Raw genomic sequence first — 25,970 nt, 5'->3', positions numbered from 1 at the left:
GCTCCACCATGTTGACAAACTCTACTCTTTTGAACTACAGAAAGGGAGCACGAGAAAGAAGCTCTGCAAAACAGTCCTCTTTCAGGGGTTTTAGTGTGTGTGTGTGAGTGTATGAGAGAGAGAGAGAGAGAAAAGTGTGTGTTTGTTTGCGATGGAGAGGGAGGGAGGGAGGGAGGGAGAAGTGTGTGTGTGTGAAGCCCCTTTCACACTGCCATTCCGTCATATACACCGGTAAAGTGTTCTGGCAATTGTTCCCGGGTCGCTAGATTTTGCACTTTCACACTGCCAGTGATGACCCGGGATATGTGCGTTCACACACAACCCGTGAAGATCCCGTAAGGACACATGACATCAGGGCGTGACGTTTAATGTACGAGTCGAAAAAAAATTAGGCACGTTATACTTTCACTGAAGCAAGCAGACGATCTTTGTCAGCACTGAAATTGAGGAACAAACTGATCTCTGCTTCATTACAGTTTGCACATATTTTTCTGTCGCGAACGTTGATCTTCCTTCAAAACAGCCGGTAAAAGGGTCGCGCGATAACGCACGTCATCACTTCGACACGGCATTAGACCTGGCTTTTGTTCACACAGCGCTCGTTCCGGGTTGAACTCGGCAATGTTACTAGGTCCCCGACCCGGGTTCAATGCGGGAATCAATCATGGGACGTGGTTGCTTTCACACAGAAGGCGACCAGGCAATGTTACGGCAATATGCCGGGTCCAATGTGCAGTGTGAAAGGGGCTTCGAGAGAGAGAGAGAGAGAGAGAGAGAGAGAGAACCAGAGAGAGTGTATATGTCACAAATTATAATAAATTGTTTCTTCAACTTATTAAATATCTTATTTTACTGCAACTATCTGTTTCTGCTTCTTTTTCATATTTATAGTGTGTGATTTATAAATATTCTACCTCACATATTTAGATTTTGGGCGTCTGGTCACTTATATCTTATATCAGAATATAATATGTAACTGTAAAGCCTATTATGAATATTAAAATACGCTGAACCATGTGCCCTGTATCATAGCTGCATGAATGACCTTTACAGCAAAATAACCCACGTCAAAATAAGTTAGGTATTCAGTGAGATATGATTAATTTAATGCGCTGACAGCTCATTGCACCTGGCAAACAAGTTACACTGAGTGGAGCTGGCGACCGGTCCAAGATGGCGGCTCCACGGCTCGTTCGTGCCAATAGGCAGTAGCGTTCGATGGGGCGTCTACCTATATGATGTCTATGGTTTGGCATTTTGACACGCAATTCAAATCACTGCTTCGAAACAAAAGATTTGAAGGAGTGTTTTGAAATTGCCCATCACTAAATATTGTTGAAAATTCGTTATTGTATTTTTAGGTGCACAAAAAGATTTATCGTCGCTCTATAATATAGGGCTTGGGCGCCAAGTTGCATTCTGGGACGTGGCGGCCATGTTGCCAGCTTCGGGAATGTAAACATACAGCCAGTTGAACGAGAAGAGCAGAGTTGGGAGAAAGAAAAAAAAATGTCAAAATCGCGAAAAGGTTGTGGGATTTATAGGGATACGCTAAATAGGGATGCCAGGGACCGGTATGTGTACAAAATCTGCACTATTAACGGTTTGGATCCATATGAAATTCCCAACAAATAGTGAAGTACAGACGAAGACTTGTCGCAGCACTTTTGCATTACAGATATCTTCGGCTACCTTGTTTGTTTTGTGAGCGCCTACACTTCAGAATAGTTCCGAAGCTACAAGTCAAGTCTCATGTACAGTTCACAAATGGATGGGTTCAGGAGCTGCAAATCATAGAAACGGAACAGCGGCAAAACAGTATACAGTAATGCGGTAAGCTGCACTCTGAAGTTACCTAGCTGCTAGTTTAGTAACCGTTAGTGCTAACAACCATTCACACATGGACTTGTGGTTATGGAGAAAAGCTCCATAACATCACCAAAGAGGCCGGAGGGAGCAACTGGAACGTTTAGGAGCGTCCTACGGTCCGCGTCTTTCAGGACAGCTAGGGTAAGCCATAGGTGCCTGTAAAGATGACCATGAGCTCCATGAAACGGCTGAGCAGAGCGCTTAGTAGCAATCTGCGCGAGATCAGTTGCCGCGCGCAGATCCCTGATGACGTCAGCGCTACTGTGCCGCCATCTGCCTGAAACACCTTGAGTATTGCCCTGGCATGAAGAGCAGAAGCTGCACTCGCTCTTTCTAGACTGTGGTCCGAAACCAAAAGCAGAGGGAGACGGGCACAGGTGTGCGGTAACAGTCTCCTCAACGGGGGGAGGGTTTCCGCCCCGTCCACGTGCGTGATATGGCCTGCGTAGCAGAGTGGGTGTGCGCCGATTGGGGTGCAGCCCACGATTTCACCACAAGCTCTTGCATGCCTAAATGCCGTCTGGTAGCAGCTCGACTGGAGGAGCCACGAGTCCAGTTACCTATCACAGGCTCGTCAGGTGCGTTGCAAGCGAGACCCAGCTCCGTGACGGCCTTTCCGAAGACCCTGACGAGCTCCTCCTGGAAGTCTCAGGGCCCTCTTGGTAGGGGCGATCCCACTGAGAGGCCCAAACCTTTTTCGACGTCGAAAGCGACATGGAGTCGTTTTCCTCGCCAGCTCCGAAGAGGACGAAGTTCGCGGGGCGGAAGCTATAGTCCACCACGCCGACGTCAAACTCGTCTTCAGGCGGGGGAGGGCCCACCAGCGGCCCGCTGTCTTCCAAGCCACTCTGGCTCTGAGGGCGCGCACTGGCAGCTCGGCACAGTGGGCGCAAGTGTGGTCCGTGTGAGAATCCCAGGCAGGTCACACAGAACTGGTGAAGGTCCGAATCTAGCATTAGCAGCCATCGGATGCGGAGAGGAAAAACAGGGTGAGTAGTCCTCTATTGCAACTTCCACGATGACTTAGATAAGACTTCTAGCGTGAATTCTGATGTAATTTTCGCGCCCATGCATTTTATACTGCCCGCTAACCCGCCAGTATTTGCATGCTTCATGTCATTTGGCCAGCTGTCCCCAGCTGGCGTTAGCCAATAAGATTTCAGTGAAAGTGGAGAAGGGAAGAGTTCGCTGACGTAATGTCTCGTTCCCGCCTCGAGAGGGAACAGATGTTTTCAAAGCATCGTTTGCTTACTTGAAAACAACCTTAATGTGATGTTGGGCTTTTTAAGATAGCGTGGTTGTTGTGAGAGCACGATTTCACGCCAATCTGTAACTAAAGTCACGTTAGACCTAGCTTCACAAATCGCTTAACGTTAGTTAATGCAGCAGTTTTATAGTACGAATTTTTGCACGACGAATTTTTGTCAGCAGAGGGATAGCAACAAAAAGATGAATGTTGAAATTTCCCGTATTTTGGATGAGTAACTCTAGAAATTTCCCTTATTTTCAATGTTGACTTAAGCTATATAAATTAATATTCAGATGTTATGGACTCCGTAGTCGCGCCTCGAAGCGGTGTAAAGTTAATCCATTCTCATTTTATTTTACCCATGGCGATTATCTATTTGGCAGTGTTCACACACTCCTGAAGGGAGTTTATTTATTAGGTGCAAAGTTTTATTAAGCCTAGTATGTCGTACCTTTAGCCTTGCTAAAATGATCTCCTCTTTATTGTTTCTTCTGGCTATCCTTCCTGTACCCACATTTTGCTGTAAAATATAGAGATGTCGCCCTGTGTTTCCTGTATCCCAACTGTTCTGCCACTCCTTAATGATGTTTCGTTTAATAATTCCATTTGCTTCAGACTTACTGAGTGGAACACACAGGACCTCCTCCTGCATCAGCGCCTGTTTTGCTAATGTATCCACATCTTCATTTCCTTTAATCCCTCTGTGTGCCGGAATCCACATAAATGTTACCTGCATGTTCATATTTTTAATTCTGTTCAATATTTCATAGATCTCATTTACTAAATCTTGTCTGCTGTTAGATGTAAATGACTGCAGTGACATTAATGCAGAGCATGAATCAGTACATATAATAACTTTTTTTTTTTACTTTTTTTGCTATTACAATTGCCAACATCTCAACTGTATACACTGATAGATGATATGAAGTCCTTCTCTAACCAGAGACATGTAATGTAGGGATACTAAAACCAAAACCTGCTTTGCCTGTATTAGGATCCTTGGATTCATCTGTATATATTTGAACATATGTTTGATATAATGTTTGTATTCTATCTTCCACCAGTCCTGCTAAATTTCCAAATCCTTTTTGACCCTGCATTTTTCCAGGAAATATAAATCTACTGACACTGGAGGAAACAACCAAGGTGGAGTCTCTGATAATGGCACTGTCGGGATATATCAACCTTGATTTAATGTCATGTCTTCAGCTATTTCTTCACATCTCCATGCAAAGTATCCCCGTTTAGCTCTTTCACTCTCCCATCATGGGAGAAGTATCTTAGTTGTAGGATGTCGATCCCCAGAATGCCCTTGTAAATTTATCCAGTAGTGCATCATTAACTGCTTACGTCTAATGTGCAACGGCATTTCCCCCATCTCAACCTGAAGAGCAGCCACATGAGTTGTTTTCATAGCCCCACAGCATAGTCTTAGAGCTTGAGCTTTCACCACATCAAACTTCTTTAATGACGTTTTTGCTGCCGATCCATAAGCAATGCACCCGGAATCTAATACTGATCTTATCAATGCTATATGCACATTTTTACTAGCAGGCCTACTTACCCCCCATTCTGACGCTGTTAAGCATCTTATCACATTTAGTATCTTTTTACACTTGGTATTTACCCTTCTGATATGTTAATTCCATGTTAACTTATCATCAAACCACATACCCAGAAACCTAAAAACTTTTAATTGCTCTATTTCTTGCCCATACATCTTTACCTGAGCTTCAACCCCTCTCTTTCTAGTGAAAAATACTGTCTTGGTTTTCCCAATTGCAAACTTAAATCCCCATGCAATTGACCATCTCTCCACCACATTAATTGCCTCTTGTATTTTACCTTTAATATGATTAATGTTCCTTCCCCTTTTCCATAAGGCTCCATCATCAGCAAACAATGACTGGCCGATATCCCCCTGTACTTGTGAAAAAACATCATTAATCATTATGGAAAAGAGTATAGGGCTAATAACACTGCCCTGAGGAGTACCATTATCTACCATGTATCTTCTTGAAACAGCTGTCCCAATTCTTACTTGTATACTTGTCTCATCCTAGAATCCCTTAATCCAATTATATGTCATACCTCCTATTCCTATCATTTTTAATTTTATCATTACTCCCTCCTTCCAAACATATCGTAGGTTTTTTCTACATCAAAGAACACTGCCATTAAAGATTCTTTATTAACTTGAGCTTTCCTTATCTCTGTTTCCAAACACATAACAGGATCCATCATTCCTCTACCCCTCCTAAATCCACTCTGATGAGGTGATAAAATTCCTCTACTTTCCATATAAAAAGATAATCTATCTGTAAATGATCCTTTCCATTACCTTTCCTACATGTGATGTAAGTGCTATTGGTCAATAATTCATTGGGCTTGACAAATCTTTCCCTGGTTTCCTGATAGGAATAATTACTGCTTCTTTCCACCCAGCTGGCAATTTCCCTAAATCCCATACTTTATTATAAAACCCCAGCAACTTTGTAGATGCTAAAACACCTTAATGTTCTATCATTACATAGCAGATATCATCTTTACCCGGAGATGTTAATCCAGATATTTTTATTGCCCTTCTCATGTCTCACATCTTTTGCTCTACCAATTTTGTTACAGAAAGTCTGCCAGCTTTGCTTTTTTGCTTTTCGTATAATTTTCCTAACCTTTGCTTGTGTTTCTTTATATTTAATCAAATTATGAAAATTATGTGTTTTTCTTAATACTCTGAGTGCTTTATTCCTTTCTTTCACTATTTTCCCACACTCCTCTGTCCACCAGGGAACTGCCTTTCTTTTCTTCTTCATTAGCTCATTCCTCACCTCCTCCCATGTCAGCTCCCTGATATCTAGGTGATGAACTGCTGCTTTTACAATTATTTGTGTTCTCTCCATTTTAGATTTAACCTCCATAGTTGCATTTATCACCCCTGCTATGAAAGTGACTAACTTCTTTAGAACAACCGTTACTATCTCTTCCTTATCTTGGTCTGGTACTTTTGTATTTTGTCTTTCCTCTCTGTTATCACTCTTACTAACCATTTTCATAGCTTCTGCATATGAGATCTTATTTTGAATTTTAGCTCATTGTACTTCCATTTCCCTTCTCATCACCTCACATCCACCGTAAGCCACACTATGACTACCCCCACAATTACAACAATTTGGTTGCTCGTGATTACAATGACCGTACTCACGATCATCTCCACATCTTGCACACCTTCTTCTGCCTTTACATGTTATTGCTGTATGGCCAAACCTTTGACAGTTATAACACCTCATTGGCTTTGGAACATACTCTCTTACACTATAACTCAAAAAACCTAGTGTTACATTCTTTGGGAGCACTTCCTCCTCAAACTCCAGAATCACAAACTCACTGTCCTTCCTCACTCCCTCCCGAGTTATCTGCATCCTTCGGACACCTTTTAGTAATCCTCCTTTAAGATTTGCTTTGATTTCCTCCATTGTAACCCCGACTGGTACCCCCCATATCACTCCCTTACTCCACATGTTTCCTTTTTCAATTTGACTTGTACTTATTACTTTAAACCTCCCAATTTCTTTAATCCTTCCAGCCCGCTCTCTGTGTTTTTCATTTTTACAACCGATCATTAGATTACCATCTCTCAAATCCTTGGCTACTATAATATCCCCGAACTGGTTTCTCAATACAGTTGTTCATTTCACCGGACTTATTGACGAAATTCCCCTCTCCTCACCAAATATCAATATGATTTTAATCTCTAGTCCTTCCATACCATTATCTTTTATTACTTTCCCATAATCCTCATTACTCCTTGCCCTCTTTGTACTGATCCCAGCAAAAGTATTTCCTCTTTTGTCCCTCTTTTTTTTTTTTACCTTCTTGCAGGGCTCTCAAGTTTTGAACTGAGTTCAGAGTGAGATTTTGGCGGCGGCCGCGATGGCGGCAGGGGTTTGATGGGGATGGGTGTCTGATCTCATAAATGACACACATTCTTACAAATAAAATAATATTTATTCAATTCAGCATTTATTTGTGTGTGTGTGTATGTGTGTGTGTGTGTGTGTGCGTGTGAGAGAGAGAGAGTGAGAATGGTCAGTGTTGTTTATTGTAGGTGTTGTTAGCTGGTTTTGAGGCCAGGGGTTGGTGGCTCCCACTTGAAGCACTGTGGTTCCAAGCCAGCCATTTTTACTGTCATGATGGATGACAGGATTCCGTCAGGTGCTAAGCTGTTCCTGGTTTTGGTCTTGTTTAATCCCACCATGGAGAAAACCTTCTCAGCATAGGCATTTGAATGAGGGAGCACTAACACCAATGCAGCTATTTTAGAAAGCCTCCCTGCTTATGTCCCTCACACCTTGATGGACACAGGAGTTCTCTTGTCTGCAGACTAAGCACTAGTAAAAAGAGCTGGTGGTTCTCATTGTGATGAATGGCAATCGGGTTGACCACTCCTTCTTAAAGGAACACCTATAGGTGGCTGCTCTACTTAACCCTCTCTTTTCGCCTGTTTCCAGTGGGTTCTCCACTGTTTCCTCTATGGTGTCCTCCACAGTCTCTTCCATGGACCCATCTTCTATTGGCACCCTTACTGCCTCCTCCACTGCCTCTTCCACTGTCTTCTCCACAGTCTCCTCCTCTGTCCTAGCCACCTTTTTAGGGAGCTGATCTTTTAGAGCAAAGCATTAAAGAATGCTCATTTGCCTCTTCCCTTAAAATATAATGAAATAGCCTAGGCAAAACGTTTTCAAAATGGGGACCAGGATGTTGTGCAGTAAAAATAAAAGGAAAGAAAAAACTAAAAATAATTCAAACTGTTATGGGTACTGCCATACAAGTATTATGGATAGGCCCATTATAGAAGTCTCTTGTATAAAACTGTCAGAGTAGCCCCACATCCTCTTCAACGTGTAAAGTTAGATATAAAAAATAATAGTGGGCTAATAATAGGCGCAAAAGCTACGGTCGACCATGTACGATGGCCAAAATTGTGTGCGTGTCTGGGTCATAATAACCATCAGACCAAAACATATCTTAGACTGTTTTGAAAAAATTTAAAATTCATATATTGATAATTAAAAAAAACATATAGTCAAAATCGGGGTCATTGTCTTGGCAAGTCAATGGAGTTGGACAAATACTTGTGGTGGGGGGGCATATGTCTGGACACATGTATTCCCCAGCAATGGTGAGATGACTTAATAAAAAAGATGACTTAATAAACTAAGTGAGATGACTTAATAAAAAAATACATTATTTCAATTTTTATTAACCTTTTATTATAAACATTAAGGGCATTAACCCAGGGTTCAGTAATGTACTTTCTGAAACATCCACTTAGAATACCAATGAAAAATTCTTAACCTCAGGAAGAATTATGAGCAAACGTGTGAAAATGTGAAACAAGATAACCCAGGATTCTGTTTAATCAGTGTGTAGAATGACCCAGGGGTAACTGTTTCAAGTGTGGAAGGACATATCCACCTAGTTTTTCCTGTAAGAGCGGAACACACACGTTTAACTATGACTCCTTCTCTCTCGTGTTTTCCTGTTCAAACCCTAGTTAGGTTGCTGTCCAGTGGAAAGCCATTACTGTGCAGCTATCAGACTTCTTTACCACACCTGGCTGTACCTCTCATTGAATACACTTTGGTTAATACAATGTAAATAAAATGTGTGTGAGTTATGTGTATGGATCTGTGTTTGCTGGGAATTGACTAATTAAAATTGGCAGGGTTTTGAATGTTTGGGCTTTGTTAGTTACCAGTGAATGCTATCTCAGCTGTTATTTCTGTTTCAGTATTTTGATTAGCCTCTGCTAGATATGGCTGGTATTCATTGAGTGACTAGACTTGTTGCTGAGTTTGACAAAAGTCTGGGTAAACACCTACAAAAATTCCTGAAAGTGAAAGCGATGTGGGCCACGAACTATGTACGTGCCAAAAATTCTGAAAAATTAATTTGAACACGAATAGATCTTCTGCAGTGAATGGGTGCCCTCAAAATGAGAGTCCAAACAGTTGATAAAACATCACAATAACTGAAATGGAATCAACACATCTCTAGTCAATCAGTTACCCTCTAGTAAATAATAATTAAAAATAATGAGTGTTTGTATTCATTTCACAAGATGTTAATTAATAGACGGTTGTGTGGATTACTTGCAATTTATTGTAATGTTTTTATCTGTTGTTTGGACTTCCATTCTGACGGCACCCATTCACTGCAGAGGACCCACTGGTGAATATTGAAATAAGTGATGTAATGTTAAGTTTCTCCATTTTTTTTATTATAAGGAAACAAACTCATCTGCAGCTTGAATAGTCTGAGGGTGAGTAAATTTTCTAGAAATTTTCATTTTTTGTTTCACCAAAACAGCTTTATCAGCTTTATGCCAATTGTTTTCTAATGTGAGCTGAAAAAGTCGCTTTAAATTGACTTGACCTTTTAAAATAGTTGCAAATGTATGATCCAGCCTTCTGTTAAATAACAACCCTCCAACAGAAGCTTTCAAGCATTTTTTAAAGCAATGTCCTGATACTATCATAGCCAACTGTATGATCATGTAAATTGAGTGTATGTATAAAATCAACACAGCAATATTACAACATTTTTTAGATCTTTCATTTGTAATAGAGTTATTTTGTTTTATTATCGACATTTGTTTAGGATAATTTAATATGTCTAATTTAGAGACAAAATGTGAATCATTTTTTTTTTATCATACAGGTTAGTGACTGGTGGGAAGAGTAAGTTTATCTCTGGAGTATTTATTATGGCATGGTGTACGAGTTTACAATATTGCTAATTGCACCTTATCATTCTTTCAATATCCTAATGATATAAAAACCAAAAAAAAGCAATATTTCATCCTGGGTAGATACAGTCAATCCTTCAACATTTGCTTAATGCCTATTATTTAGCCACAGGATTTCCTGTATGTTTCAGCCAAAGCTAATCAGAGGAAGCTCACAATGGGATTACCCTCACAGCCCTGTTTCTGTATCGCTGCAAAGTCAGTAGAGAGGGACTCAATCCAGTATGTGACAAAAAATTGTTTTTAAGTTACATTATGTTTTTGTCATTATTTTGTTTTTTGACATCCATGGGTACTGTTAACTGTCAACTACCTAAATGTATAAAAACTATGAATTATAAATCAGTTGTAAACACAGCAACCACTGACATGCTGCTGTACTGTTCAACTGGGAATAGACTTTAAGATCTTGTACTTTGGTTCACCTAGTGTTGTATTCCTGGTACATTCATACCCCTGTGTTCAGCTCAGTGTGCACGCATGTTTAACATCACACTCATGCTGGGAGAGGAGACACACACACACACACACACACATAAAAAGTAATCTTATGTCTTTGACATAGTCTCTTGACCTCTCAAATATGCTGCAGCACTGGCAGGTCAGTGAGTTTGGTTTTACCAGGATGCCTGCTGACACCCAGAGAGAGATCTAGTACCAGATTCAAAGGATCTTAGATGAGCCCTGACCTCCTTCTCCAGGAGAGGACAAACTAGGGGCACTGAGAGCAGGAAGCAGGTCAAATCATCAGAAAATCTATGTCAGTGTCTGCTTTCCAGCAAAGGATGTCATGGGATTTTATGTCAAGTACAGGTAACCATAGAATATAATTATATATTTATTATATAATTATATATATCAATTCATTCTTGATTGCCCATTAGACAACAAATCTGAACGAGCATTTGAGCATCTGTGGATCTTTAACACATGGCTAGCATATCATATAGTTTCATACTGAAACAGAAGCTTCCAGAAACTTTCAAAGACACGAGCACATTTTTGCCTGGATTTTGAAAGAACTGTGTTATATTTAATCATGCTCAAATGGGTTATAACCCTTTGAAGGTGTTGAATTTTTTTTGAGTGGACTGGACTTTCCGGAGAAAGGCTCTGTCTGACTGGTTCATCATTAAAGAAAAGTGTGAGATTAAGTGACAATGGCCAAAAAGCAAATGCAATCTATTTTTGCTTATAATAACAGTTACATCAGATTACCTTTGCTCTCTCTCACTATACAGCATGTAGCCTATGAGCATTACTGTATATTAAAATACCAGGACAACGTGAATATTCCATTAATTCATAAAGAGATGGCAGTGTTTCTAGATAGGGTTACATTTGAGAGTGGTTGAGTTAGAAAACAGAGTAAATGAAGTAGGAAGGGTTGGGCAAACTTTTTGCCTCAAGGGCCACACTGGGTTTTAAAATTTGACAAAGGGCTGGCCCAGTAGCAGATTATAGTAGTTAAGTTATATTAACTAATATAAATAACATATGAAAGTCAATACATAAAAAAGTAAAGATTACCCATCTAGCTTATTTAGTTTCATTGAGAACGATGTTGATGATCACCCTTTTTTGGCAGCACATCGAAGTTTGGTGTTACTGTAGTTTACCTGTGGCAATTCTCAGGACCGATCTCAGGTGTTCATCAGTTAACTGGGATCTGTGGCTTGCTTGATTGATGTCCAACACGTTGAACGTCTGCTCACACATGGAGGCAGAGCCAAACAAAACCAGTATTTTCTGTGCCAACTGTCACATGCTTGGAAACTTGGTTTAATTTAAAAATTAAGAGCTGTGCTGTCTTTTATTTCATTACTTTCATTCAGTGCTAATGAATAGACTACTGTATATTTGCTTGTCAAATCTTTGTCAATTAGTTGTATACAGTGACTCACTGTTATACATGATAAACTAATTTGTTGAAAAAATTGTTTTGCTCTCTGGACAAAAGAGCCTCGCAGACTCTGCCATGCATTCTATGAAAAAACTCCCCTTCGTAAAAAGGCTTGCTGGCTTTTGCTAATTTGACGGCCAACAAATAATTTGCCTTGGTGCTTGACTCCTAAATAGTAGCTTGTTGAAGAAAAATATTTTACTGAGCCTGTAGATTGGCTGCTAACCTCTGAGCAGTAGCCATCCTTTCTTGCTCTGATTGGTTGCTTACATAGTAAGCATGCTTGGAAAAGTGGTGACTGATATTGTATTCTTTGAAAACCTTAACTGTTTCTTGGCAAATCTATCTCAATCTCAATTAGGAGTGTCAATGGACCACTTGAGAGATAGGTGGCGGTAGTGCACCTATAAGTCTGCGGTCCGCCATCAAACAAGAAGAAGACGCCTCACTGGCCTGCTGCTGAGAATGCGCTCAGGAGTACCCACTCAGGAGAGTTCTAACAGTTTGGACATTGCGTGAATCAGAGGTAAAAAATGATATAAATACTGTTCAGTTTCTTGCACAAACTGATCGCTTTGTCTTTACACATCAGTCTATCGTCTATACATTATAAGACTGATATACTGCAATGGTTTGTGTTCTACTGAAGAAACAAAGTTACCTTCATCTTGAATGCCCTGGGGGCAAGCAGATAAACCTAAAATTTTAATTTTTGGGTAAACTATCCCTTTAAACTTTGTCGTCAGTCAGTCATTTCCCATCATGCTTTTGAACATGGCACCTGATGACTAATTAAAAATTTTTGTTCCCTGTAATTTTGCTTTATTTGATGTTTGATTCATCGCGGTTTCACTCTTACATCATACTCCGGGGTTCCCTTAGTTATCTATGCATTTGCACATAGGGCTTTTAGAGGGCACACAAAAATACAGATTAAAATGCACTTATATTTAGATTGTACTGCATGTTAACTTGCTTAATGTGCCCAAGATGCTCTTTATATTAAGCCCATACGGCTTACTAACAAAAAACTATGCTTCTAACCACAGGTCGAAAGCTGTAGTTCCTACCACATAAGTTTGCGATGCGGTTTGAGAAGTGTTCGTTTGAACATGGCGGTAAAGTTCTTCTTGGTTTTAATGGCGGCTGTCACCAACGCAAATAGGTGCATTACCGCCACCTTCTGCTCCGGAGTGTGGAAAAGAGTTTTAAATTCTATTTAAAAACCCTGTCTCTCTTATAAAATCAAATAATTAATTTATTTCACTTTCCCATTTTATTAAAACCTTAAACTTAAGGAGGAGACTGTCCTTGGAGGCTTGACAGGGAACTGAGATACGGGTGAGTGCTTTTATTGTGTAGTTGATTGGCTCTGTAATGCGGGGCAGGTGTGGCTGGTTAATAATCAGAGGATAGTGAGCGTTGGTGATTGGTGGAGACCGGGCTTGCCAGATCCCTGACAATGAGGGTGACCATTGTTTTTTCAACATGACATTGTTCACATAACCCATTTAGATGTTTCCCTGTTGTTTTAAGAGTGCTATTTAAATTTGAGTGCCATAGCAATATTCTTCTTTCCTTGACTTACCTATAAACTTTATATAATGACTTACTTTGTTTATTAATCTCCATTCAATTCCACTCCACTTACACATCACATGATGTTTAACACCTTCTGAAATGTCTCCGCTATTTTATTTATATTTTCAGTCCCACTTCAGTTCAAGTTTTGCATCAAAATAAATACCTAAAAACTAAAATACCTTCACCCCTTTATAATGATTTCTCATACATCTTCAAACTCGCTTCTGGAATAGCTCTCTTCAGAGAAAATTGTTTTACTTTTCTCCACTGAGAATTTAAATCCCCATTCATATGCCCATGCTTCAAAAAATGTTAACCTTTCCATTATCACCCTTTCCAATATTTTACAGACATTCAAAGTAAGAGCTATCGGTCTATAATTAGAGGGTTTTCATGGATCTTTTCCTGGCTTTCTTATAGTTACTATTATTGCTTCTTTTCAAACTTTCGGAAGTCTTCCTTCCTCCCGTACTCTATTATGTAATTCAACATTTTTTCCCACATCCCTATCTTTACGATATCTTATATATATGTGACCTGATCCTTTTCTTGGAGATGAACACCATTTTATTAGCGTTACAAATTGCTTTCATTCAAGCTTTCTTGAATAAAACTAGATGATTATAATTATGCATTCTCTTAAGAAGTTTAAAAGCCTTGTTTCTAGCACTCACAGCTTTAGTACACTTGTCTGTCCACCAAGTCGTTTTTCCTTTACATTTTGGAATTGATTCGGATGCTGCTTCTAGTATTACTGCACATACCTTTTCATTAAGGGTGTCAAATAGATAACTATCTCCTGCCCTCTACCCCATAACCCCACATCAATATATTCTTGATCCCTTCCTTTCCCAGTATTCTATATGATATTTCATGTTTAATAAATGTTGCACACCCACCACTAATCCCCTCTTCCCTATCATGCCCTATATCCTTGTAGAACTAAATCTAAACACAGTTTCAACAAAGTTTCTTACATCCGGGTTTATACTTAAATCTTCAATAAAATGCTTGAATTCCTGACCGTTTGCTATCCGAGATCTTGCATTCCACTGAATACTCCTCACCTGTCTTCCCAAAAAGACCATTAGACAGCTGCAGCTCATCCAGAACGCTGCTGCCAGGATTCTGACTAGAACCAGAAAATCTGAGCTTATCACACCAGTCCTCAGGTCCTTACACTGGCTTCCTGTTACATTTAGGATTGATTTTAAAGTACTTTTACTCGATTATAATTGTATCATGATTATTTTCTTTTCTTTTATGTAAAACACTTTGAATTACCATTGTGTATGAAATGTGATATATAAATAAACTTGCCTGGCCTATTTATAACTCTGGAATAAATGTTGCTATTTTTTCTTTGAAGTCATCATAAATTCTTCCGGAACTGAAACCACTGACTGACCTCTTTGCTCTTTAGTTTGTCCTTTAACCTGTTTTGCTGCCTCTGCATATGTTAGCTTCTTCTCCACCCTCCCTTTCTGAATCTCCATTTCCATTTTTAATGCTTCACATCCTCTGAATGCTGCCCTAAGTGCCTCTCCACGGTTGCAACACTTTGGTTGTACGCCTTCCTCACACTTGCCATATTCACGGTTTCCTCCACAACGAGCACAATTACACTATTCCCAACATCTTGTAGCAACATGCCTAAACCTTTGGAAATTAAAACATCTCACTGGTCCCGGTATATACTCTCTCGAAATTCTATTACTACTGTTCCAGTGTCTCTTCTGTTTCCATATGTGCCTGATTTTATACTTTGACATTTATTGTCTTCCCTCCCTTTAAGTAACGTTTTAAACTCTTTCATACCTATATTAAGAGGAACACCAAAAATGATCCCTTTTCAACGCCCACTTTAACTTTTATCGCCAACTCTGCTTGTGCTGACAGCTTGAATCAATAAACCTACTAACCAACTGGAAAAAAATCTATAAATATTATTGCCTATAATGCACAAGGCTTGGATTTCAAGATAATGCCTTTTTTGTTTTTATACACAGAATCCATATTTTTCATGTTTTATATACTATACCCACTTAAATTAATTAAACTCTGACACCATTTGAGATAAAGGTATCACACCAACTTGATACCTTTATCTCAAATAGTGTCGGTCTAACTTTTTGAAACATGTTGGTAACGACGGAACCTGCGACCATAGTTGACTAACGATGCTTTTGGGAAACACACCCCTGGTTGTCTTGGTCTCATATTTGTCACTGGCAATAATAAATATTTACACTGGAAGAGGTAATGAAAATGAGGAGTGAATTTGCACCCCTGAGGTGATTGCACTTACAAATTATATAATTATTATCTTGATTACTTTTGTCATTTAAACCCAGTATGACACAAAATATTCAAACTGCTCTTTTCCAAAAAAAAAAAAACTGACCAGGATAGGGGCTGTTTTACTCCATAAAATACCTGAATATATCCTAACAATAGTCTACGTAACTTATGCCTTACATTCAAATTATTCTGAAGTCATTTTAAAGCTTTGTGTGATGTTTATATATATTAACTATATTCCCCCAGTTCAAGTTTCTTTAGTATAACTTGGAGAAAAAAGTTTCCATCAGTCATGTGTGTGTGAAGGTCGATCGGGGTCAGGGGGAGTATAGTGAACGGAGTACCATGCCTTAATTATGTGTGCAGTGTAGGTTGATATGCTGTTTTCAACAGGGCGCTCCACTGTATTAATATACTGAATTTGAAGACTCGCTGTGTGTGCGTGGATGAACTGATTTGGATCATTGCATTTTGTCCCGTGCCTTTTTCAAGCCATCCTCATTCTTGCACCTCTGCCTTTTTAGAAGATTTAGTTATATTTAATAAAGGAAGTGTTCTTTCCTCTGGTACAGTGGCTGGTTGTTGAGTTCTATTTGACAGACATAGATTTCAAAAAGGTTCATTACAATATGTAATTCATCTAATCACGAAAGCTCAACCCATCATCCAGAGAAAGTGCTGAAAGGAGGTTTTGTGATGATCACACAAAGCACTGTTTCACAGAGCCTAGAAATAGTGCTACAGAGATATACATCAAAGAGTTTTAAACAGCGGGTGTGGGATGCAGAACATCAGTGGCTTGAACCTGAAGAAAGCAGCTAATTCAGCAGCAAGATATAAGCACTCACTTAGTTCTGTTTAATGCTACTGTTTTTTTTCTCTTTGAAAGTCTATGCATGTGGGAAAGTAATGAGATGACAAAAGCCTGGGCAAGCAACTGTGCATCACGCTTAGACAGGAAATGCGAAGATGCTGTGCACTACATTAAAGATAAAATGACCTTTGCTTGAATGCAAGAACGATACTTGCAATGAAAGCAATTTTATACTCTCTGTATTTTCTCTCACACTCTAATGCTAGTTTGTAACTGCTATATAAAGTACTCATCCTCTCAGAGTTTAATGGAGAGCAGCCATTCGCATCACCTCTATGAACCTCAGCCTAGAGATTAATAATGCAAACATGAAGCAGTGCTCGTCTCTGTTTTGACTATTAGGATCCATCCCTTACATAGATGTCTTTCATTTTATTTGAAAAGGCATACTATCTGTTAATTAATTGGAACTCTTTAATCATGTAATGATTACTTAATACATTACTAATTCTTTGCTGAATTGTGACCTGAAATGTGAATCATTCTACTGTTGTGATGGCATTTGTTCACAAGCTGACACTCACACTAATTAAGTGCTTTTCAAATGAATATTTCAATATTGCCTATAACGTGCCCATTTGTCAGTGGTCATACATGATGCTACACCTAACTGAACGTGATAGGAACCTTGACCAGAAGGTTTCAGATTTCATGATTAAGATATCATGTAAATACATAAATACAAAGACTAAAAGCAGCAAAATTTGTTAATCCTTCTTTTTTTATTGATTTAAATAAAAGAAGAAATTTTACAAACGTTTGCTCCTGGAGCTCAGCCAGAACAGTGAACTAAATGTTTTCTTGATATTAAATATAAGCTTGAAAATATGGTAGTATAGGGTATGATAAATTGATATGTTATGATAATTATCACAATAAATTTCACATTTTTATTACCTTGTATTATATACTGTTTGATTTTCATTAAAATTAACCACTGGTCTTCAATAGTAGCATACATTTAGATAATAATAACCACTCAATACTGTGGTAAAAATGTATCTCTTTCTAGGTATTTTTTTATGAAAAAAGGTACAGTACATGAATGCACAATCGCTATTACTTAATCACAAAAATACTGTAATTATATTCCCTTACTCCTTTAATACATTTCTAATGATTTTCCCACATTTCTGCCAAAATACCATGGTGCAGTTAGTGTTACATAAGTAATCCATGTTAAATGAGGATGTTTTTAGATTGTGCACAGTGTTTCTTCTGTTTGTCAGCCCTGTTCCTTCTGGCTGTAAACTATTTAAGAGTCAGAAAAAATCCTATTTTTTAAATATTTTCAAATTCATTTTTTAGGACCTTTTACAGTTTATCAACAATAGATAAGCAGCATGGGAAAATGCATGTTCTTCCTGATTCAAAGTCAAATATAACCGTACTAACATTCTCAAGATTAAGATCTCACTGAGATGTCTACAAGGAAGTTTTTCGGTTATAAGTGCATGTTATCTGCGATAGTTCAGTAAAAATGCTTTAATGAGATGTTTGTTTTGTGTGGGTCTTTAACTGATTTTCTTTGTCACTGTCCTGTCAGGACGCCCTGGGCTCAGGTGAAGAAGCAGTTCTTCAGCTCTGGAGTAAATAAGCGATCATTGGAGTGCATTGAAAAGCGGCAAACTTTGTCACACTGGATGATCAGGAAGAAGGCATGATGGGGGAAGATCCCCCCGTGAACTTGGACCGCTATGCCAAATCCCTCCTTCGCCGAAAATGCTATGACAGGTGGGAGAGCAGCATAATGTGTTTGCGTGTCCAGGACATTGCTTCACTTTTGTCCTCCTTAACTCAGGTGGTTTAATGAGTCATTTTCTGTTGTGGTTTATAAGAATGGAAAGAATGTGCTAAATGCAGAACATTCTTGGTCCGATGCTCCTATAGTGGCCCACCTGTGAGTAAGTGTGGGAGTCTCCGAGCTATAATGAACTGGGTGTTCATCGTACATCAAATGTCATGGTTCAAGTTTCAATATCAGTCACCAACCCACTGTCTGTGTCATTTTGGGTTCTGATATTAGAACATGTAAATCAAGTGTCCGTGGGTGTTCTTTTTGGACAAAGACCACTTTGATGACCTCCCCAGCAGCTTTCTGCAGAAGACATTACATTCACACCTCCTCACATACAAAGTGTGTGGATCAAATGTGTGATGTTCTTTAAAGAGTTTTAATCTTGTTTGGGCTGAATGTTTTTCAGATTGCATATTTCACTCTATTAGTTCACTCTGGCCACAGACACATTTCATGTGGGTTACACGGTGGATGGGAACTGCAGGGGAGGGATTGAGAGCTCCCCACTGCCCCCCCCCCCCAATGTTTGAGCTGGGAAATACTGAACCACTGGAGGCAAGATGAAAAGCTTTCTCTTTTCTTGCTGTACGCTTTCTGTGTTCCTTATCAAACCTTGGCATGTTACTCATGTCATGTCACACATCAGGTTCTTCATTCAATCTGCCAACCATCTGAGGAGGAGTGCAAACCATGCATGTATGCACATACTGTACACATAACATCTTCCTTCTTCCTTCTCCTCCCTCAATGTTCATGATGTTTTGAAGATTCATCGACAGATTCAATGCTATTCAACAGCAATGTGTGTCTGTGTCTGGTTAAGGATGATAACACGAACAAAACAACTCTAGTTCATTATCCTTATCAGTTGCTGCAAAACAGGCAGTGAGTTTATGCATTATTGTTTTAATAATCATATGCCCACTTTAGTCTTTGTTTGAACCATAAAAGCAGTGCTTTTTTCCTGAAAGCAACAATTATTTGAGAAAGTTCATGCAAAATTGCCTACTAAATCTCGTCAGATGGTAGATACATGTATGGAGGCACTTATGGTGCATTGTAATTTTAACTACAGTTGTGGTCAGACGTATTGGCACCCTTAGAGTACATTTTCAAAGAAGGCTGTGAAAATAAATCTGAATTGTTTATCCTTTTGATCTTAAAAAAAGAAAACATAAAAAATAAATTACAAAAATCTAATCTTTCAAAAAGTAAAACAATCAAAAAGTGTAGGAGGGGATCACTTTAATAAATAAATGTTTTGTTTCTCTAATAAATGATGGCAACAACTATTATATAACTAATAATATATGAAATTATTATTGGTAAACGTAAAATGTTTTGTTTGTAGTCAACCTGGGGCCTGTTTCAGAAAGGATGTTAAGTGTAAACTCTGAGTATGTTAACCCTGAAAGGAGAGAAACTCTGGGTTTCCCATTTCAGAATAGGGTTTGTCAAACCCGATAACACATCACGTTAGAATTTATTTTCAATAAAAATGAAGAAAATGTTCTAAAAGTGGAAGTAAAGTGCCTAACGAGTGTTAAATAATAATAAGTGTTTAGAATTTTAATAAATATAATTATTTACAATCTTTTACAATTGCATCCTGTTAATATACAACAGTACTGAGGTGCAAATAGTGTGTCTTTCAATATGAAATAGAATCTAATTATTATTTACACTATTGCAAAGAATTGTTACTTTTAAATGGTAAATAGAATATATCACGATTTTCATGAAATGTAAACAGCATCTAGAGCTCATTGTATGTGTTCCTGTAGCTCAAGTGGTAGAGCATTGCGTTAACAAGTGTAAAGTTGGGGGTTCGATTCCCCGTGAACACATGATAGGTAAAAATGTATAGCCTGAATGCACTGTAAGTCACTTTGGATAAAAGTGTCTGCTAAATGCATAAATTTATTTGTATTTAGCCTACTGTAAATAGGATCTATCATGAAGAAAGTATGTTAATTCCACTTATTGTAAATAGCCGCTGCCATATTTTTCTTACCCTATTGGCAGATCATTTGGGAAATAATAAAAATGCACCTAAATTATATATATATATTTGTATATATTATATATATTTGTATATATAATATATTTGTGTGTGTGTGTGTATGTATATAAATATATAAAGCCAACACCTGGATACTTTAGGCAATTTAGAAATCCTAGAATTAATCAAAAGAATAGAAATGATGAAATATCAGTTGTGTTCCTTAAAAAATAATAATGTAAAAAAAAAAGACTTATTTATATACAAAAATTGCATGAACTAATTTAAATGCTTTTAATATGCTACATTTACATAGCATTTTAATAAAGCAATTTTTATGTCTGTTAATTAATTAATTTTTATTAACTAGCAATTAATGTATTTATTAATTTAATGTTTAGTTATTAATTTCATATTTTTTATTTTTGACTAAATGCAGTAAAACAATAATAATAATAAATGGTACACCTATAGTGCACTAAAGTGATAAAGGTTTTGAAAATATTTGTTTAGTGCAGTGGCGCACGTATGAGTTACACAACTTTTTTTGTACAGTTCACAGCCAGGCAATCTTATCTTGGTGTAATCTGATGTTCCCGTATTGAAGGGAAACCTATATGAATTTCATATCTTCAAGGTTCAGTAATGTTGCACTGGCTCATGTATGTATGCAGGTTGTTTGCTTTTTTTATATAAAAATGTAATCCCTTAATCATTCTGTATATTCTGTAGTTCACATGCAAATAAGCATTGGGGATTTCAAACAGGATGTGTGCTCTCTCTTACTCAGATGTGCACCCTCAAACTGTCACGTTACACATGAGCACCGAAGGAGCAAGGAGAGGAGAAGTAAATAAATCAAAAGGGTTTTATTAACAAATGCTAGGTATCACAGGACTCAACACATCAGGAACACAGAATGACATTTGACAGCTGACAAAAGAACTAAAAACAAAACTCACTTAAATACACAGGGCAGTTGGGGAAGAACGAGACACACCTGGAACTAATGAGACAATATAATTGGAAACACCTGGGAACAATGAACTCAAAACATGAGGGACAAAAAAACTGGCCCAGAGTCTGACACAAACCTGTGCACTCAAATCCATAACTGACTGGTGAAATAACACATTACCTTTCTGCTGTAACAAAAATAACGGATCCATCTTTGTTAGCATTTTCAAGCTGATAATGGTCAGTGAATTCACTTTATTTTATTATTTAGCCTAATGGTCATTTTAATTAAGTGCTTATTGTCACAATCTGCTACTATGTTGGATTGAGGAATGAGGAGTACAGCACAAGGTACAGTTGTTGCATGACAACCTCATTTGAATAAAATGTTTTATTTGGTTTGGAGTGAAATAGAGTGTGGGCAGAAATATAAATTGGTGCCTATGCTAACCAATTTTCTGTTTTCTCCTTTTTTCGCTTCAGGCTGCTTGACAGATCTGTCCTATTCTTTATGTTCAATGTGTGTCATGTCAGGTCATTCCCAAATTAACTTAATTAACTTCCATATGAAATCAATTAAAAAAAGCTCTGGTTCCGCCTTCTGCTCAGCTCCAAATCATGTGAGGACACCTGTTTTGCATCCAGTTTGCATGTCTTACTATCAGCCATGATTATTCGGTAACACTTTTTTTTCCGAATACTGTTTCTTACTTACTACATAACTAATAAGGAATTATTGAAGAACTAACAGGTGATTATTCATTAACACTTAACTCACTAGTGTTAACTACTAAGAATGATGTGTTAACTAATCAGTATGTAATACAATTTTATGATTGTGTTAAGTAACAGTTAGCTAATCAGTAACTAATATATTCTGTGATATCTCCTGAAGAACTACTATTAATTATCTACTAGTTAAGGTTCAAGAAAAATAACTATGAAGTAACTACTAAAGTGTTACCGATTATTCTACTCTGTTAAATAAAAGGCTGTTTATATGCTGAACTGTTTTCCAGAAGCCCACTTGTAAGAGGCTGACAGCTAGCTGAACATATAGGCTACTTGTTTATTTAGTGACACTTAACCTAAATTTAAAAATCTTTATTTGACTGTGGCAATTAATACTTTTATTTCTAAACCTTTATTTATAAATGGCAACATAATATCACACTCTACAATATTTCTATAAATAAATTTATGACAGCGACCCTTCCCCTTTAAGCCCGTCACTGTGCGCACAGTTAGAAAGCATACTGACATCATCCATTGCAATGAGGTCAACCATGCAATTAGAGCATGCTGCAGTTCCACTTTTCACCACAGATTTACATTGTAAAATATGTGATGCACTATTGATTTCAAGAGGGCACCGGCGCGACTACCCACTGCAGAAGCTAGAAATGAATTTGAGTTTCAGTATGCTGAATACATTTACACTTTCTTATTTTTGAATTTTATATAGAGGTCTATGTTTTGGGTGAATATTTCTACTCACCTGCCCTTACAGATGAGCCGTGCCACAATACGTAGGCTACCTGAAGCAACATAATAAAAACACAGCAATAGCAATACATGCCTATATCAATGTAATAAAAAAATGCCAGGTTTCGCGTATTGAAACCATATTTTAGTGCACCTCAGAGGTCATTTATCTTTAAAACTGTGGTGAAATGTGCAGTAAGGTAGGCTACGTAGAAAAAGGTGTTACAGAAAAATACCACAGAGACATGCTCATTCAAACCGAGGGGGCACGTGCCCCCTTTAGATTTTTGAGCCAAGTGGATTTTGAATGCAGCTTTCAAAAGAAAGAGAATAGGCAAATAAAATATTTTTATATTTGATACGATCACACTTGCGTGATTAATTCGTTTAGTGTGGCATAACACCAGCAGGTAAATTCATATCGGTGTTTGCTGGCTGGCACTGAGCCAGAGACAGCTGCGTTTTACAGCACTGTGCATTATATCCAATCACACACTATTCCGTTGAGCTTAGAGGCATTCGGATAGTGCTGATGTCCGTACGATGTAAGACATTCAATTCACAGTAATTATAATTGGAGTTTTTTTGCTTGAACTCTTGCTAGACTGAAATCAGTGAAAATATTCTTTGATAATGAAAATGTTCTTTGCTCTCATTCTGTACAATGAAAGTGTTATAATTAGTAACTTTACAAGGTTTTTATTAAGTTCATATTACAGTTTTTTTCAACTGCTTACACACAAAATTATTACTTGTCACACAATTTCTAAAACCTGACACTCAAACACCAGAACCACACACTAAATCTGCAAAACCATACACAAATTTTTGGCCTTTTACTTACTTTTCAATTTCGTTAAACACTTTTTCCAAAACACAACAATTTTCTATGCAACACTCAAAAATCTGACAGGAAGTTTCTTGATTTCCTTTTATAAACACAACCAATCAAAATGCCACACTAATTCATCAGTGCCTCACACTAACTCCTCACATGTGCAAACACTTGTTGCTTTACTTAACAACAACCAATCATAACTTTAATAGTGGCCTATAAATAGGCCAAAGGTCAAGTAATAGCTTTTGGACAATGTCCTCTTCCTCACCTTGCTCCCCTTCCAACTCCTCTTAGTCGAACTCGTCCTCTGGCTCTCCCTCCAACTCCTCTTACTCTGTCTGCATTGTTTGCATCCATTGTCCAAAAGCTATTACTTGACCTTTGGCCTATTTATAGGCCACTATTAAAGTTATGATTGGTTGTTTTTAAGTAAAGCAACAAGTGTTTGCACATGTGAGGAGTTAGTGTGAGGCACTGATGAATTAGTGTGGCAATTTGATTGGTTGTGTTTATAAAAGGAAATCAAGAAACTTCCTGTCAGATTTTTGTGTGTTGCATAGAAAATTGTGTGTTGTGTTTTGCAAAAAGTGTTTAACGAAATTGAAAAGTGAGTAAAAGGCCAAAAATGTGTGTATGGTTTTGCAGATTTAGTGTGTGGTTCTGGTGTTTGAGTGTCAGGTTTTAGAAATTGTGTGACAAGTAATAATTTTGTGTGTAAGCAGTTGAAAAAAACTGTAATGATACTAGAAGAAAACACAAGGAAAGAGGGAGAGAAAAAATATAGAAAAGAAAAAGAGGACACAAGGCAGTTCAAAACACTACACAATAAGAGAATTAGCGAGTGTTAGTAATAAACATGGGATACAGAAAAAAAAGGGTAATTTTGAGTAAGGGGTAATTGGCTGATGGCTTAATAATAAATCGTGGCTGAGGGTGATAAAATAATCAAGTAACTGGATCTCTCTCTCCCTCCATTATATTACAGAAATCTGAGATTGAAAAAGTATATAAATGGTTTCCGTATATATATACACACACACACACACACACACACACTTTACCTTTAAGAATATATGTTATACTTTCCATTGACAAACAAAAGGACATGATGTTGATACACTGTGCAATTGGTACAAATGTAATGGCTGGCTTTTCCACTTTCTTCCAATACATAGGTATTAGACGCTTTGCTTGAAGTATATATACAGGTGCTGGTCATATAATTATAATATCATCAAAAATTTTATTTATTTCACTAATTCCATTCAAAAACTGAAACTTGTATATAATATTCATTCATTACACACAGACTGATATATTTCAAATGTTCCCAAATTCAGTAACTCAGAAAATTAGAATATTGTGAAAAGGTTCAATATTGAAGACACCTGGTGCCACACTCAGCTAATTAAATGGTCTCTCCGTATAGTTCTGTAGGCTACACAATCATGGGGAAGACTGCTGACTCGACAGCTGTCCAAAAGACAACCACTGACACCTTGCACAAGGAAGGTAAGACACAAAAGATCATTGCAAAAGAGGCTGGCTTTTCACAGACCTCTGTGTCCAAGCAAAATAATACAGAGGTAAAGGGAAGGAAAAGATGTGGTAGAAACAACAGAAAAAAAAAAACAGTGTACAAGCAATAGTGACAAAGTTATGTTCTCGGATGAAAGTAATTTTTGTATTTCCTTTGGAAATCAGGGACCCAGAGTCTGGAGGAAGAGAGGAGAGGCACACTGTCCACTTTGCTTGAGGTCCAGTGTAAAGTTTCCACAGTCATCGATGGTTTGGGGTGCTATGTCATCTGCTGGTGTTGGTCCGCTGTGTTTTCTGAGGTCCAAGGTAAACACAGCTGTATACAAGTTTTAGAGCACTTCTCAAACTCGCCAGTCTGATGTTAGTCATGATGTTAGGTGTGGGTAGACTAATACCTGTTTTGCCTGCCGCCTACTGCTTCATTATGCCAAAAAGTGTAGTTCACTTAGCCCTTTTCCTGTCAGGGTGGTAGCGGAAGAGAAATCAGTTGCAGGGATAACAAAGGTTTGAGTTTCAAATTCAAAACCGGAATGAAGCCACAGTCTGAGAGGATAACCAGAAGATATTCCAGTCGAATCCAAGAAGGTAAATGTCAGCTCAGCAGGAGGCCTCTAGGGGAGGGGTTCCTGAGCAATTGGCAGAAAGTAACAGCACAAGAGCAACAAGACAGTTCAGCTCTAGAGAGCCCTGGTTGCCCACTGATAAGCAGGGGCTCATCAGCCAGTAGGGCCCATACGCCAACACCGTGACCTATTCCAGTCGA

General features: G+C 38.1%; 1 pseudogene; it reads left to right on the top strand.

Moving 5' to 3' along the window:
- Positions 1 to 8,279: 8,279 nt before the first annotated feature.
- The window catches only part of LOC113047396 (carnitine O-palmitoyltransferase 1, liver isoform-like), a 32,068-nt pseudogene continuing 14,377 nt past the window's right edge, over positions 8,280 to 25,970 (top strand).

Source organism: Carassius auratus, chromosome 28, assembly GCF_003368295.1.
Source record: "Carassius auratus strain Wakin chromosome 28, ASM336829v1, whole genome shotgun sequence".
In the NCBI taxonomy this organism is placed as follows: Eukaryota; Metazoa; Chordata; class Actinopteri; order Cypriniformes; family Cyprinidae; genus Carassius; species Carassius auratus.
This window is presented reverse-complemented; position numbering and strand designations above follow the sequence as displayed.